The 15,902-nt window shown below is 33.5% G+C and overlaps 1 protein-coding gene across 1 annotated transcript in view; it reads right to left on the reverse strand.

Annotated features, from left to right (window-relative positions):
* Positions 1-5,031: 5,031 nt before the first annotated feature.
* LOC114333245 (calcium permeable stress-gated cation channel 1) overlaps positions 5,032-15,902 on the reverse strand; it is a 30,302-nt gene continuing 19,431 nt past the window's right edge. The window contains exon 3 of the mRNA XM_028283105.2: positions 5,032-5,927. The gene's annotated coding sequence lies outside the window, so the exon portion shown is untranslated. The remainder of the gene's footprint in view (positions 5,928-15,902) is intronic.

Below are 15,902 nucleotides of genomic sequence, written 5' to 3' on the forward strand. Positions count from 1 at the left end.
ACAATATAACCGCACGGCACTGCAGCTGTTTTCATACTGAGCGAAAGGCCACAGGGCGATAATTTACGGCGCCGTAAGGGCAGTAAACCTGACGAGGCATTGGTTGGCTAACTCCTCCACCAATTGTAGATGAAATAGGAGTTGGTCAACCAATGTCTCGTCAGGTTTACTGCTCCCACGACGCCGTAAATTATCGCGGCCTTATCCTGAGGAGCCTTATAGCCTTAGCCTGAGGAGCATGTGTGTGAATGCCATGTGAATGCGATCAGTAGCCGTCGCAAATTCGAGAATATCGGATACAGAATCCTCGTCTGAAAAGGCTCTTAAAGCAGGTTCTTTAATTGCTATTTAAATTTTTTTTCAGATAAAACTGATTTTATATAATTATTTTTCTTCTTCTTTTATATAGGCAGTCCTGCCTGTTTTTCTTCAACTGTGCCTTTCATTCTGCCCCTAAGTTGTCATTCCATCTTTTCCTTGGGCGTCCTATACTTCTTCTGCCTATCGGTGACTTGTCCCTGGCTATTCTTACTATCCTTGATTCAGACATCCTGCTTATGTGTTCATTCCACTCTTCTTTTCTGTTCCTTACCCAGGTATTTATATTGTCTACCCCACATATGCGTTCCTCACTTCTTGCCCTATCCTGTAGTCCTTTTCCAGCAACTTCATTTTGTTGGTCTCCAGATGTCTTCGTGTTTTGCTTGTATCTGGTCTTGTTTCGGCCGTGTAAGTCATAACTGGCCTAATAATTGACTTATTTGTTCGGCCTTTGTTTCCAATCTTAGGTGTTTGTTTTTCCAAATTGTGTCGTTTAGTCATCCGGCCGTTCTACTGGCTTTAATTATTTGGTCTTTTACCTCTTCTTCGATATTGTTGTCGGCTGACAGATTAATTCCCAGGTATTTGAAAGTCATTACTTGTTGTATAATTTTATTGTCTACCTCCAATTTGCATTTTATTGGTTCTTTGGCTATTACTAAGCTTTTTTCAGATTTTATATAATGAAATGATTTTTAAAACAAATAATTTGTGATTATGTAAATGCTGGTTTATTACCATGGCACTTACGGTATTGTCCCGGTTAGTGCGTTCATTTTAGGATCGAAAAAATAGAACTGAATTGTTACCCTTTTGGGGAGGGATTATTTTTTATTTTATTGTTCAATTAAATTATAACATTATACAGACAATACAGTCATATTGGCTGACCGATAAACTTGATAGTGTGGGTGTACCATAAATTTAAAAATCGCAAAAACATAAATAATTATTAAACTGTACTGTATTTTAAATTTGTTTGATTCCCTTCTAGAAATATTGATGATATATTTATACAACAACATACTATAAAAATTTAATACATTTAAAAACTATACAATCGTTACAAGTTAACGTTGGCGTAAAAATAATTGCAATTTATATTTTTACAAGATATTTAAAACTAATAGGAAAAGTTGGTTATACAGATGATTTACAATCAAATAAAATGGAAAAATATAACAGTGTAAATCTACGTTATACCACCTCAACTGGATATTGGTTAAAATTTATAGGTTTAAGGGGAGGGGGTATCAATGGTTTGAAATCAACATTTCAAGCACATTTTTGTGAATTTTTTTGAAACTATGGTAGATTTTTTTTTTAAATTGAATAATTATATTCAGTATAATTCAAATATTAAAAAAAATTTAAGTCAAAATATTGAAAAGCCAACGGTGGCAAATTTTTACAGACAGCTAAAAAAACGGATCTTGAGGTGGACATCAGAACTCGTCATTAGATTTTACCTACTGCTGTCGAGATATGTAATTTTTTTTATAAAATAATTTTTAATATAAATAAAATTTAGGAAAATATATCAACAAAGTAACAAACAATAAAAAAAAACACGCTATATTGTAATATCATTTGATAATAAACTAAATTAATTAAATAAACGTATTCCTAGAAATGGGTTGTAATAGATTCAGTATTAAGTACTGGGTGTTATTTTTTCTATCACTTAGGGCACATCTATAGTGAAGCCTCGCTGCTCGCCAGGACTCAGTCTATATGTTCCCAAAATATTCAACCACTAACTTATTAAATTAAGACTAGAAAGTGTAGGAGCATAGTAAACTCACATAAATTGAGAAGGCACCCTGCCGAAACAGCTACATATAGTCAAATAGTGAAATTAATTTGTAATACATTTTGTGGAAGTATTGAAAATAAGTTTTCAGTGTTTTATTACTAGATAAAATGAACTTACCTCAGGTACAGTCAAATCCATTACCAATTCTTAGGTTAATTTGATGGTATGTGCAGATAGATTCAAGGAAAAGTAAAGCGGGAGTAAAAGTAAAGATATCAGCGGAAAATATCTGCAGAAATTGGGTGGAGCAGAATAAATCAAGAAATAGAAAGTTTAATAATAATATGTAAACACAACAAGCTTTATAAAGGGGTAAAAGTAAATTGGTTAAGTACATGGAGCAAATGTTTGGAATAAATGCGATATTTCGTAAACCGGCAACTTTAGGGAAAAACCCCGAAACAGGTCGATTTTTATTTTTAAATTACAATATTTTGGCATATACTTCATACGAGTGACGTCATCCATATAGACGTGATGACGTAATCGATGATTTTTTTAAATGAGAATAGGAGTCGTGTGATAGCTCATTTGAAAGGGTATTCAATTCTGTATTCAGTAATATAAATATTAACATAATTGTTTATAGTGTCAAAATTTTTTTTAATTAAATTAATTGACAAAAAAAGAAGAATGTATGTAATTTATTTAATTCAAAATACATTTTACTGCTGTCGGAAAATAGGGATGGGAAAAACCTACCAGTTTTAACCGAAAACGGTTTTTTTACATTTGTAAAATACATTGTATTTAAAATACATTTTAATATTGTCAGAAAACAGAAAAAAATGTTTATTTGACAAATAAGCATTGGTTTTCGCTTAAATTCAACGTTCAAACCAGATCCCGCCAACCACCTGCCACTTGGAAGTTTAAACATTTAATTTCAGCGAAAAGCAATGCTCATTCGTTAAATAAACATTTTTTTCTGTTTTCCTTTCCGACAGCAGTAAAATGTATTTTGAATTAAATAAATTACATACATTTTTCTTTTTTTGTCAATTAATTTAATTTAAAAATTTTTTATCGCCAACCGTAACCACAGTCATTCATTATTGTACTCATTTGCGGCAGTAAAGTAATACTTTATTGTACTGAAAGAAGAATTTTACTTTACCTTGTTAATTAAATGTATGCCAAAAAGTGAAATTTTGTAGTATTTTGTAATTATATTCATATAAAATAAATCAAAACTTTACCGATTTAGTAATTCTTCAATATTGATAAGATAACTATCGATTAAAAATCGAAAGGGGCCATCATGCAAAAGTCATCTGTCATCACTGTCATGAAATTTTTATTAGGTCTAAGATAAAAAAAAATCTTAAATTGTAAGTGTTAAAACCAATATCAAATTGTTGGCGATAAAATTTTGTATACACCACGTCAGTAAATACTCTTTATCGAACTCGTCTGTTATTCGCCACGCTAGCTATACTCGCTCATAATATCAGACTCGTTCGATAAAAAGTAACTTTACTGACTTGGTACATAAATAACTATTTTTTGGGCACTGCATATAAACAATTATGTTAATATTTATATTACTGAATACAGAATTAAATACCCTTTCAAATGAGCTATCACACGACCCCTAGTCTCATTTAAAAAATCATCGATTACGTCATCACATCCATATGGATGACGTCACTAGTATGAAATATATGTCAAAATATCGTAATTTAAAAATAAAAATCGATCGTTTCGGAATTTTTCCTTAAAGTCGCCGGTTTACGAAATATCGAATTTATATCAGACATTTGCACTATACTATATAGAAATTTTTGAAAATGAAATAATAGCAAAATTAGAGTAAAACGGCGAATGTCAATAGAAAAGGGAAGAAAAGAGAGACAGAAAAATTACTAATATTGATGTTTTAAAATGATAATAATGTTAATCATTTTAAAAATTATAAAGACACAATGCTAGAAATTGAAAGTAATGTAGGGGAGAACCTTAAAATAGAATATCTTGTAATTCTTTAAATTTTAGAAATACATTTTGTATTTAAAACAGATTCGAAAAATATTATATCTAAAGCTCTAACTGTTGGTGGAATATTTACTTTAAAGACCCTTAAATATATCGGTCGCATCTCGATCTTGGCGAGATGAATGGTGAGCAGCGCGTCGAGATGACTGGCGAGCAGCGACGCTTTTCTTTCCCTTAGGGTCGATTTCTTATACCTGCGTTAATCTATGGTTTAGTTGACTGAAGTTCATGGGTGAACTTCGGTTTTGTTTGGAATGCATTTCTCATTGTCAGTTCACGTTCTACAGCTTTCGAGAAATGCCAATAGATGGCAAAAGGTAAAAAACTATCGCCATTTTGTACTACCTTTTTTATGCTGTTTTTGAATTTAAGTATAAGTTAAATTTAAATATTTATAGTCAAACAGTCATTTTAATAATTATAAATAAATGTAATAACATCAAAAATAATGTTATCGTTTATCGTTGGGCTTAATATAATAAAATAGGTTATATACCGCAATACGCAATAATACAACGCATGCGTAATCCTTGAAATCATCTGAACTGGGTTTGAACGGCCGAATTTCAGTGTTCAAGTTGAACGTAGTTTAAACTGCCATCGGTTGAACGTGAATTAAGAAAGACGATTTTGAGTTGAAACTGACGTTCACTAAAAGTTCAAGTTAAACTGGAGTTGAACTCGATATGAGAAACCGGCCCTTACAATACAGTGAAATCAGTATCCAGCTTTTTGAATCGAATGTGTGCATATTATCCTACAATGTATCTCGTGAACATACATATTCTGATAATTTGCTTGCACTAGCTATTGGTGTGTTCTGCATCCCTGCTCTAAATGATTACATTCTGATAGTGTACTAGCACGAAATAAGTAGGTACTATAAAAACTACAAAAAGTATTAACACTTGCAATTTTATTTTTTTTTAATTTATATCATTTTTTAACTGTACTAGCAGTTCATTTTTAGATAACTAATTAGAAAACTACCAACACATTATTGTAACTTATTGCCTAATAGGAAAATACATCTTAAGTTACCTAGTTACAAAAATATACAATTTTCTACAAACATAAAAAAGAAGCACCTTTAGAAGCACATAATAAGACAATATATTGTTAATATTTAATAAAATAATATTAGCTAAATTCCTCATCATACACACCTTAATTAGTGAAAATAAGGCAGGTATAAACGAGCGAGTCACTCCTAACGTACTAAACGATTTATTTCACGCTTATTGGCGAAATAAGTATAGTGTAAGTAAGAAATATAGTGGAACGGCTAGATTTCTAGGTTTTGGTAGTTTAGTTTTAAGCTATAGTGCGGCGGCTGATTTTTGCTGGTAATTAAATATGTACAATAAGATACGGTCGAGTGCTCGAATACATAATATATGAATTTTACAAATAAAAAGTGGCTAAAATTAATTCTAGCATATACCTACGATATGTCCTGCTTTAACGGTACTTATATACCTAAGTAAAAAATATTTTAACCACATATTTAATTTTACAAGTAAAAGGCAGATATCCAGCAAAGTTATTTATTAAATATTGCCCAAGTACTTTTGGTCTCGGAGCATTATCCAGCACATTCTGGAATGTCGTAGATATTTACAATTTTTCGTAGACATTTTTAAAATATAAAAATAATACAATTAACACACACTGCTCAAAGGACAAAGAGGTTAAAACAGATCATTTCTGTAGTGTTTTGGCAAAGGTTGATATGTGCGTTTAACCAAATTTTTCAAGAGAGCATTTTGAAAGTTTGCATCATGTTTTACCAATCCTAAAACGAAAAATAATCAACATAAGAAATCAAGTAACATATCAAGTTTTGCCCTACCTAATAAGTAAAAAACGGATATAACATATATTGTCAATCTTATTTTAAGGGTTTTACCTTCATCATAGACATACCAAACTCTACCAACTTGAAGAAATGTTACTAAATAACATATCAAGCATATAATACATACGTAGGTACAGTCGGAAAAATGAAAGAATACCCACGAAAGAACATATAAAACACGCTGTATTTTCCTGTCACCGGATCACAAAGAAAATTGTCCAGTGCAAGTACATGTAACAATAATTATTATATGTACTTGCGCTGGCCAATTTTTTGTGTGACACGGTGACAGGAAAATACAGCGTATTTTATGTGTTCGTTCATGGGTATTCTTTCATTTTTCCTACTGTATATACCGTTAAAGCAGGACATAGTATGTGCTAAAATTAATTTTGGCCACTTACTCTTACCGCCTTTGTAATTACTCTTGTTATTGGTTGAATTATTGCTACTAAAAGAACTTTATAAAAACATAGTTACATCTAAAATTAACGTATGTAAACAGTCCAAAATTTTTAAAATTAAAACATACACTCTAGTAAATAACTGCTTCCTAACTAAAAGCTAAAATGCCACAGACGATTCACTCTGTGCAAACCGGTTAATGTGAAGAAAAAAGAGTTTCTTTTTTGTTTAAACTGGTAGGTGTAAACAAAAATGGGCCTTAAAACGTTTATACTGTATCTCTTACCTACACTATACAACTAGTCAATAAAAAAATGGATTTCATTGAATTTGTTTGTGTTGGTGCTGTAAGTGTAGTTTAAAAAGAGCTAAAAATGATAAAAAAAAACAAAATCCTTGTTGGCGGTTGCATCCTGTTATTAGCAACAACCTCAAGACTGGACAGTTTCATAATATGAAAAAACTAATTTGAGCATTATTCCAAAGTTCTGGAATGGGTATCGTGAATGAATTGAAGATGTGCAATACGCTAATTTCCTGCAGTATAATGGGTTATATTATATTCCAAAGCAAAGATTAATAATGGTGAGCTCGCAAATTTACAGAGAAGCGTGAGTACGATGTAAAAATAGATTAAGAGATTCAATAAAGTTCAGCAGATTTCGATAGAAGACTAGATTATGAAGACTAGTGCAAACTTAGGGCGATATCGACCAGTGCCACTGGACAGAGCTGTAGTAACAAGATTCAGAAAGATATGTAATTTTGAAATGCCAGATCTTCTTTCTAATCACAAATCTGTAATAGACGTTAGGACATAGAACAGCACTGGCTCATATTTCATTACTAATATAGAATTATGGTATTTTCCAATGTAGATACATAGTAATAATGCTCGCATTTTAAACTGTAAATTATCTGCGAACAGCCCATTTGGAAAGGTCAAATACTGTCTATTTGACGCAGAATAATAGCATGGCCTCATCTGGAATCCAAGAAAGCAAACGTGAATGCCATGAACTTTTTCTGAAATGTTTGACGTAAACCACAAGGCATCTACACTACGTTCATTACAAATATAAGCTCCAAGTCACAGTGATCGTTGGGTGAGTCGTGTCGTCGCAGCTTGTCCTTTAGAAATTATTTTAATTTCTAACCAATGACAACCTCCGACGACGGACACACCCACCGATCACTTGGACCTCGAGCTTAGCTTGGAAACGAACGCAGTATAAAATAATAGCTACGTCTGTAAATATGCAGAACTGGATCCTTGAATAAAGAAAGTACTATTAAGATCTGTTATAATTGCTATTACATAATATCATCATCGTCATTGGCTCTACAACCCATGGTGGGTCTTGGCCTGTTCCAAAATCAGCTTCCATTCCTTCCTATCTTTCGCCTTGGTTTTCCAATTTCACAGTCCTAACACTCGCAAGTCGTCTTCGACCTGGTCCTTTAATCGTGATCTGGGCCTGCCTCCTCACTCCATCCGGATTCTGGCTATAAATGTGTTTCGACGGTTCCACCTCATTCATTCTCTCTAAGTGGCCTAGCCACCGTAGGCTGCTTATTTTGATAGATCTTTTTTTTTGGAGGTGAGAATCTTCTAAAGACTTCTGGGAAGGTGTTCCAGGTGTGTTGGATTCAACTCTCTAGGCCTAACCGTAGCGAGCCGCCTACCATCTAAACTTACCTCCTCTTTCTCCAACCGGCGGGCAAGGAACCGACCTTAGCGGGCATAGCTCTGACCCAGCAGCTTTGCTCGTCACCCCCCATCCAGTACTCTCTGCGTGCGCTCTGTGACTGTCATGGCAACCCGGTCTCGCCACCCCATCCACGCATGCAGCCAGCCAGGGTCCGTAAGGCAACCGACCTATCTGTATGATAATACATGTCAAGGGGTGTGGGGGCGCGACCACGTCATCATCCCATCCACCGTAAACTGGCAAAGAATTACTAGACAGTTAGTGAGAACAACTAAACTTTCATTCCAATACTAGGCTCACTATAAAGGTAGTAAAGCTCAAAATTATAGCGTCTACGCCATAATCCGTTTTCCTGCACGCCTTTATAGGTATGTCTGAGGATTTTACGTTTAAAACCGCCTAACCGTTCTTCATCACTTTTTGTTATCGTCCACGTTTCTGAAGCGTAAGTGAGGACGGGCTTGATTAGAGTTCTGTATATCAATATTTTTGTTTTTTTTTTGTGACTATGTTTGATGTTAAAAGTTTCTTTAATCCATAGTAAGCTCTATTTGCTAGATAAACGAACTCTCCTACTCCTTCGAAAGTATATGTTTCAACCGTTAGATCTTTAGGTTCTGCTACTTGATTATTATTTGTGACCTTCATATACCTACTTAGTTTTATTAGTGTTAACTTGTAGCCCCATCCTTTTGCTGCTGCTTCCAATGTCGTTAACGATTGAACCAGGTCCGCCTCTTTCTACTTGCTATGATATCAATGTCATCTGCATACGCTAGTATTTGTACACTCCTATTAATAATGGTCCCTCTTGTTGTTATTCCAGATTCTGTAATAGCTTTCTCTAGGGCAATGTTGAATAGAAGGCACGATAGACTATCACCCTGTCGAAGTCCCGTTTGTGTCTGGAAAGTTCTTGATATTCCATTCTGCATTCTAACCTTACACTCGACTGTTGAGAGGGTTGCTTTCTCCAACATCACTAAGTGTATTGGGATATTAAATTCTTCCATGGCTTTATATAATGCGTTTCTGTCTACACTGTCATAGGCACATCTAAAATCCACAAACAAATGGTGAGTATCAATTCCCTACTCATATGTTTTTCAAAGCTTGTTTTAGAAGGAATATTTGATGGATGGATGGATAAAAGACTTTTCTTTGCGAAACCCATACTGTTATTTGCCTATTATGCTTTCACAATATTCCGACAGTCGATCTTAAAGAATGTAGGCCAATATTTTGTATGTCACGTTTAGCAGGGTAATGCTTCTGTGGTTATCACAAACTGTTTGGTCTCCGTTCTTGTGAATAGACACAATTATACCTACGTTCCAGTCTACTGGTAGTTCTGGTAGTCTCACCTGCTTCCCAATTCAGTTCTACTAGCCTACTTATACTACAGGTCAGATTTTTGCGCCATGTTTTAAAAGTTCCGAAGGTATGCCATCTGATCCAGGAGCTCTATTTTCTTTCAATTTTTTTATTGCTTTGCTGCTTTCTTCCTCTGTTGGGATGTTATCTTTCTCTCTTTCGTCGTCCATCTCTTCGAGCTGTATTTTTCCTTTTTGCAACCTCTTCTCACTTCTTATATTTAGAATACCTTCAAAATTTTCTGCCCACCTTTCTCGTCCTGATCACCAATTATTTCTTCTGTTCTGTTTCTAACTATTGATAGTCTAGGTTTGAATTCCTTTATGGCCTGGTTAATCTTCTTGTAGATTACATGTACATTACATAATATAGATTGCAGTAATTACTTTAATGATGTCAAAAGTATTCAAATATTATTTAACGAGTCCAAAAACTGCATGCAGTAGATGGAAGTCAGCGGCAATTTACACTGTATATGCCAGTAGTAACATAGGCAAAGGTATTTTTTAGTCCTGTATGGGAGCACACATTAATAGTGTAAATCCAATAAAACGGAAGATAAAATTTTTGGTTATAAATAAAGCATAAAAACGTGAAATGTGATGACAATAATTCAACAACACCGTGGTAACAGGGTAAAAGTTCTTAAGTCAAGTTTTGGTCATTTTGAGTTAAGTGGACAAACGGATAGATTGCGATCTATATTTGTGGGTAAAAAATCCGTAATTCCCTAAATAAAGTCATACACAACGATTAAAGCATACACAATATACAGTGGAAATAATAATGTAAGTCAAATCTTGCGATTTCTCGAATCGAATCTAATACGATGTTTTCTGACTTAAGAACTTTTACCCTGCTACCACAGCAGTACTTGTTAATTATTAAACATTATATCAAGTATGGGGTATAGGGGTTGTGTTATAGAGGTAGCACCTTTTATCGTAACGACCACATCAAGTGTGATAGACGGTAGATGGTTCTTGATAACAGTACATTACTATGCAGGCTAAACTAAGTGAGGGCACGCAGATATGGCGAGATCACCGAATGCTTGCCGGTATAAACAATCTCCTACTTACTGGCAAAAACTGAAAAGTGGCCGAATATTCTTTGTGTTGGGCACCGAAGGCAAATAAATCAATCAATGGTCAACGGCATACTAATGTAGAAGGCAGAGGAACCACTGCATTACAGACTCATATACTAGCCCCAGGAGAATCACCATGCAATTGACACTTCAATTGAAAATCTCATGGAAAGCAGAGGCCAAGATTCGGCAGGAAAGGAGGAACATATTTTTAACACAAAACCTCTTAGGTAGTAAACATGCGAAAACTTCGTGAAGAAATCCCACAAAGAAAATATAATTTGAGAATTTACACATTGAATGTCAAAAGTGTATTTTCGGCTTCGGCTGGAAAATTGACGACGCAATTCAGGAAATAAAAGGGAGTCATTCCTACTTACGGCATGATTAGTGCTGTTGGCTTGTACTCTTGTATGGAGCAGAACTGTCCAGCCTAAAAACATCAAGCATGAATCGAATTTCATTCAGAATCAGAATCATTTGAATCAGATTCATTGTAGGAACAAAGCAGGTTTCTTGACACATTCGTGAATAAACTCAACTAGTACATGCATTTCAATTATTCTATGTGGCAGAAGATCGAAATGGTGATAACCAACATCGGATAATTCCGATTGGAGCTCCATTTTCTCGGTGCCTTTTGATTTCCCGAGAATCGAGAATCGGTAATTTGGATTTCCCGGGACTTCCCGGGTATCGGGAAATTGAAAAATAAAAAGAAGAAATTGTTGTTTTTTTAATTCTTTTCAATGCATTTACTTAGTATTAAAACGTATAAATTTGACGAAATATTAAAAATTCAAAAAAGACAATTCAAAATTTTATAGGAAATTAAAAAAATAGGAAAATTATAAATTTTTTCAATCTGAATTTTTGTTGTTTTTATTATTGAAATATGTTTTAAGAAAATATAAATTGTTCAGTGTTTGATCTTTCAGGCTTGCTTCTTTTTTTTTTGTACAGAAATTTGTTGAAGTTCGCTTTCTGTTGATGTAGATCTGATGGTTTTAAGTGCAGTGAATAATTTTTATTTAAATGTCTGATCAGCTTCTTTGAATTGTCGTAGAGTGCTAGCTCTTGTTTAACGACCTTTTTGGAATTTTTCATAGATATAGTTTTAATTCAATATTAATTGTGAGTTAATAATATCTCTGCTCATAATTTAAAATTAAATATTAAAAAAAATCTCAGGAAATCTGTAAGAATTCCCGGGAATCGGGATTCTCATTTTTTACTGATTTCCCGGGAATGGAGCTCTAATTCTGATGTGGAACGTGAAGATGCCAAGTATAATGTAGAGGATATTCAGTAATGCAATGAAAATATTAGCATATTGAAACAAATGTGTAATTTAATTAAGAAAATTTTCAGAATAGTAGCTACTCTAGGAGAGAAAACTTAATATTAAGGTTTAATATTGTTATGAAAGAATATAGTTTACACACCTTAATACGTTGAAGAATTGTGATAAAGCTGTTAATTATAAATAAACACAAAAATAATTTAAAACAAGAACTATATAAGGAAGAGTATGCTTATTTACTTATTAACTAGTATGTATCAGATTTCATCAATAAAATAATGGGTGGGTTGTGATTGCGCGCAGCGGTCAAATACCTCCTGCGGTTCTCTCACTCTAATACCCGCAAGTTAGGTTTGGACCGAAGGGTTAGGTCTTCCTCCTTTCTGACCGCTGCGCGCAATTGCAATCTGCCCAAAGTAATTTGGTAAACAAACAAGTCTTATCAAACATGCTAATGAATCATTGTTACCACAAACTATAATCTAATCAACCTTGGTAAAGAATTGCAATTTATTATATAGTGTATCAAACCATTAACCACCAAGTACTAATTTGGATGATTAATTAACTAATATACTTAAAATTTTGGATGTAAATGAAACCAGTAGTACGCAAAAACAAATAACACTTAAACCTTTGTTAATAATAATTTTAGAACCACTAGTAATGAGAGAATCATTGTAATAGATGCTCGAAGATTGTTTTCCATCATTTCACACGTATTTCTCTCCACTTGTGTCGAAAAGCATATCTGGCTCCAATAAGAAGACGGTTCAAGACAGTCATCATCATAACGGTTCTAGATGGGTGCACCGTTACACCCTGTGACACTAAAAATATGTACCAGTCCAATATGGCTCTAAATAATACAACTAGATCAGAGGTTCTCAAGCCAATTCAGAAAAAGGAATTAAACAAGGATGTGTTTTATCACCTTAAATGTATACCAAAAATATACAGGGTGTCTGCGTAACTTTGCACCATATGGGAAATTTTTTTAATATTAATTTTACGAAAAAAAGTCATTCTTTATAAAGTGCTCTGCATAGTCTAAAACCTAAGGTGCAATCATCAGATATAAAATTTTGTCAACAGTATACGAGGTATGTCAAAAAATATTAATTTCGCTCAAGAGCAAACTACCTTTATTTTTCAAAATATCAAAAAAATTTATTATGAAAAGTTATTTGTAATTAAAAACCACATTCAAATATGCAATAACAGCCATCTACGAGAAAAAAAATTTCTGAGATTTTCCTAAATTACTGATTCCGAACATCATTTTTATTTATTACACCTGTAATAACTCTTTTATTAATAATTTTAGGAAAAAAAGGTATTCTTCATAAAAATTTGTGCATGGTCTAAACCTCAAGATGCAACCATCAGTTATCCAAGTTTGTTAATTTTATACGAGGTGTATCAAATAATGACACACCTTGTATAAAATTAACAAACTTGGAAAACTGATGGTTTTATCTTGAGGTTTAGACCATGCACAGATTTTTATGAGGAATAAGCTTTTTTCCTAAAATTATTAATAAAAGAGTTATTACATGTCTAATAAATAAAAATGATGTTCGGAATCGGTAATTTAGGAAAATCTCAGACATTTTTTTTTCACGTAGAAGGCTGTTATTGCATATTTGAATATGGTTTTTAATTACAAATAACTTTTCATAATAAAATTTTTTGATATTTTGAAGTATAAATGTAGTTTGCTCTTGAGCGAAATTCATATTTTTTGACATACCTCGTATACTGTTGACAAAATTTGATATCTGATGATTGCATCTTAGGTTTTAGACTATGCAGAGCACTTTATAAAGAATGACTTTTTTTTCGTAAAATTGACATTAAAAAAGTTTCCCATATGGTGCAAAGTTACGCAGACTCCCTGTATATATCACATGTATATATCACACGAACGCCAAAAAATGTATACATTTGAGATGTGGTGTTGGAGAAGAATGTTGCACATACCTTGGATAGCTCATCGGACAAACCTTTCCATTCTTAACTAGTTTCGACAAAAAAACTGTCCATATGCTTGCAGCGAGAGATTGGATGTTTTTGGAAACGTTCCGAAGAGAAGACCGGGAGGACGGTCACCACCTAGATGGTTCGACCAAATTTAGAATTCAGCTGGAAACTCATTCTGCGAAGCTCTTACAGCAGCTAAAATTAGAGACCAATGTAGGTAATTTGTTAGGAGTATTGGAGGAAATCATTATCTTCAGTAAAGAGAGAGATAAACGTATATAAAAATAAATCAGAGCGATTTTCATAAATAACGTACTTCATAAATAATGATTTAGCATAATCTCACCAGATCATTAGATTTTCTTAGTTTTTTTATAATTAATCGCCTGATAAGCTAATTAATGAAATGTTATGGTATAAGTAATAACAAATTGTGCGGGATTCAACGACACAACAGTTTTTAATATAACTGTGAACATTTCTTGTATTAAAAAAAAAGAATATTTTCGATGTAGTGATCCAATTTCTTCTTCTTTCAGTACCCTGTCCGATTATCGAACGTTGGCGATCATATTGGCAATAATAACTTTGTTTACGGCAGCTCTAAACAGATTAGAGGTGTTCTCTTGAAACCACTCCCGGGAATTTCAGAACCAGGATGTTCTTCTTCGGCCTGGGCCCCTTCTTCCAGCTATCTTGCCCTGTATTATGAGGTGTAGAAGGTTATACCTCTCTGGATGTCTCATTACATTGTAGAAATATTGTAACTTTCGAATTTTTATTGTTTTTGTTATTTCTGTGTTCTTATTCATTCGATGTAAAACTGTTTTATTTCTTATTCGATCAACCCAACTGATCCGTAATATTCGTCGATAGATCCACATCTGAAAGGCCTCCAATTTCTTCATTAGTGTCTCTGTAAGGGTCCAGCTCTCCATGCGATACAGCAATGTGGAGAATATGTAGCAGCGTGTTAATATGATTTTAAGGTTTAACGTGATATCTCTGTTAATAAAAATTTTCTTTAGTTTATAGAAGGCGACTCTGGCTTTTTCAATGCGTATTCTTATTTCTCTATTTATATCCCAGTTATCGTTAACGTTGGCGCAAAAATAGTTAAGATTGTGGACTCTTTCTAAGGTTATTCCATACACTCTGGTGTTCATTGGTTGTAACTCCGTTTTGATGACAACCATCATGATCCAATTTAGTGAATATTAATATGAATTTGACAAAAACTAAGACATATCGCACACCTAGTTCAATTGTGCCACAACTGCAAAAATTCGAATTTTGGGTTAAGGCTGTAAAATATTGCCTATATAATGGCCCATCTAATGCAATACAGCCTGAACTAAAATATTGTTTTCTTCTTCTTCTTCTTCAGGTGCCATCTCCGCTACGGAGGTTGGCAATCATCACAGCTATTTTAATTTTTGAGGCAGTAGCTCTAAATAGTTGTTTCGAGCTGCATCCAAACCACTCTCTCAGGTTCTTCAACCATGAAATTCGTCTTCTTCCGATGCTTCTTCTGCCATCTATCTTTCTTTCTATCAATATTGTTTTGGATAAGTATAAAGTAAGTTACTTCGGTATTTCACTGTAGGGTTTTTGGAGGTTTTGAAAATGCAATAACTGAGAGATGTGGTGATAATATACACTGCCACAATACAACCGATGTAATTCAATACGTTCAATACGGCCACGACTGCAAAAATCAAGAGAGATGTGGCGATAATATACACTGCCACAATACAACCGATATAATTCAATACGGCCACAACTGCAAAAATCAATTGATTTTTTCATTATATTGCCGCCGTATCTCCTAGGTACCGTTTTATAAATGACTTTCTTCACAATGCAATATCGCCATAACTATCAAAATAATAATAACGTTTTATTTTTAATAAATTGTAATAAGATCCAGCCAATAAGTGTATAATTTGCTACCTAAATTGTAATTTTGAAGCCAGTCATTCTCAAAATAAATTATTTACAGGGCAAAACGCGTTTACTACAGAACGTTTTGCTCATTTCTCGAG

The sequence above is a fragment of the Diabrotica virgifera genome, chromosome 10, assembly GCF_917563875.1.
Source record: "Diabrotica virgifera virgifera chromosome 10, PGI_DIABVI_V3a".
In the NCBI taxonomy this organism is placed as follows: domain Eukaryota; kingdom Metazoa; phylum Arthropoda; class Insecta; order Coleoptera; family Chrysomelidae; genus Diabrotica; species Diabrotica virgifera.